Below are 2,718 nucleotides of genomic sequence, written 5' to 3' on the forward strand. Positions count from 1 at the left end.
TTTCAAGATTACTTTGGCTATTTGGGGTCTTTTTATTGTTATGTTAATCACCATACATTACATCATTTGTTTTAGAAGTAGTGTTCCATGATTCATTGTTGGTACATAACACCCAGTGCTCCACGCAGAACGTACCCTCTTTAATACCCATCACCAGGCTAACACATCCCCCCACCCCCCTCCCCTCTAGAACCCTCAGTTTGTTTTTCAGAGTCCATCTTCTCTCATTGTTCATCTCCCCCTCCGATTTCCCCCTCTTCCTTCTTCCCCTACTGCTATCTTATTCTTTTTTTTTTCTTAACATATATTGCATTATTTGTTTCAGGGGTACAGATCTGTGATTCAAAAGTCTTGCACAATTCACAGCACTCGCCATAGCACATACCCTCCCCGATGTCTATCACCCCGCCACCCCATCCCTCCCACCCCGCCACCACTCCAGCAACCCTCAGTTTCTTTCCTGAGATTAAGAATTCCTCATATCAGTGAGGTCATATGATACATGTCTTTCTCTGATTGACTTATTTCACTCAGCATAACACCCTCCAGTTCCATTCACGTCGTTGCAAATGGCAAGATCTCATTCCTTTTGATGGCTGCATAATATTCCATTGTGTATATATACCACCTCTTCTTTATCCATTCATCTGTCGGTGGACATCTTGGCTCTTTCCACAGTTTGGTTATTGTGGACATTGCTGCTATAAACATTGGGGTGCACGTACCCCTTCAGATCCCTACATTTGTATCTTTGTGGTAAATACCCAGTAGTGCAATTGCTGGATCGTATGGTAGCTCTAATTTCAACTTTTTGAGGAACCTCTATACTGTTTTCCAGAGTGGTTGCACCAACTTGCATTCCTACCAAGGGTGTAGGAGGGTCCCCCTTTCTCTGCATCCCTGCCAACATCTGTCGTTTCCTGACTTGTTAATTTTAGCCATTCTGACTGGTGTGAGGTGCTATCTCATTGAGGTTTTGATTTGGATTTCCCTGATGCCGAGCGATGTTGAGCACTTTATCATGTGCCTGTTGGCCATTTGGGTGTCTTCCTTGGACAAATGTCTGCTCATGTCTTCTGCCCATTTCTTGATTGGATTATTTGTTCTTTGGGTGTTGAGTTTGATAAGTTCTTTAGAGATTTTGGATACTAGCCCTTTATCTGATATGTCATTTGCAAATATTTTCTCCCATTCTGTCAGTTGTGTTTTGGTTTTGTGGACTGTTTCTTTTGCTGCGCAAAAGCTTTTTATCTTGATGAAGTCCCAATAGTTCATTTTTGCCCTTGCTTCCCTTGCCTTTGGCGATGTTTCTAGAAAGAAGTTACTGCGGCTGAGGTCGAAGAGATTGCTACCTGTGTTCTCCTTTAGGATTTTGATGGACTCCTGTCTCACGTTTAGGTCTTTCAAGCATTTGGAGTCTATTTGTGTGTGTGGTGTAAGGAAATGGTCCAGTTTCATTCTTCTGCATGTGGCTGTCCAATTTTCCCAACACCATTTGTCGAAGAGACTGTCTTTTTTCCATTGGACATTCTTTCCTGCTTTGTCAAAGATGAGTTGACCATAGAGTTGAGGGTCCATTTCTGGGCTCTCTATTCTGTTCCATTGATCTATGTGTCTGTTTTTGTGCCAGTACCATACCGTCTTGATGATGACAGCTTTGTAATAGAGCTGGAAGTCCAGAATTGTGATGCCGCCAGCTTTGCTTTTCTTTTTCAACATTCCTCTGGCTATTCGGGGTCTCTTCTGGTTCCATACAAAATTTAGGATTATTTGTTCCATTTCTTTGAAAAAGTGGATGGTATTTTGATGGGGATTGCATTGAATGTGTAGATTGCTCTACAGAGCATTGACATCTTCACAATGTTTGTTCTTCCAATCCATGAGCATGGAACGTTTTTCCATCTCTTTGTGTCTTCCTCAATTACTTTCATGAGTATTTTATAGTTTTCTGAGTACAGATCCTTTGCCTCTTTGGTTAGATTTATTCCTAGGTATCTTATGGTTTTGGGTGCAATTGTAAATGGGATCGACTCCTTGATTTGTCTCTCTTCTGTCTTGTTGTTGGTGTATAGGAATGCCACTGATTTCTGTGCATTGATTTTATAGCCTGCCACTTTACTGAATACCTGTATGACTTCTAGCAGTTTTGGGATGGAGTCTTTTGGGTTTTCCACATAAAGTATCATATCATCTGCAAACAGTGAGAGTTTGACTTCCTCTTTGCCCATTTGGATGCCTTTGATTTCTTTTTGTTGTCTGATTGCTGTGGCTAGGACTTCTAATACTATGTTGAATAGCAGTGGTGATAGTGGACATCCCTGCCGTGTGCCTGACCTTAGGGGAAAAGCTCTCAGCTTTTCCCCATTGAGAATGATATTCACTGTAGGTTTTTCATCGATGGCTTTTATGATATTGAGGTATGTATCCTCTATCCCTACACCTGAAGAGTTTTGATCAAGAAAGGATGCTGTACTTTGTCAAATGCTTTTTCTGCATCTATTGAGAGCATCATATGATTCTTGTTCTTCTTTTGTTAATGTATTGTATCACGTTGATTGATTTGTGGACGTTGAACCAAACTTGCAGCCCAGGGATAAATCCCACTTGGTCATGGTGAATAATCCTTTTAATGGACTGTTGGATCCTATTGGCTAGTATTTTGGTGAGAATTTTTGCATCCATGTGCATCAAGGATATTGGTCTGTAATTCTCCTTTTT

Source organism: Callorhinus ursinus, unplaced genomic scaffold, assembly GCF_003265705.2.
Source record: "Callorhinus ursinus isolate GAN/ISIS: 27379988/994484 unplaced genomic scaffold, GSC_fseal_2.0 scaffold16, whole genome shotgun sequence".
Classification (NCBI taxonomy): domain Eukaryota; kingdom Metazoa; phylum Chordata; class Mammalia; order Carnivora; family Otariidae; genus Callorhinus; species Callorhinus ursinus.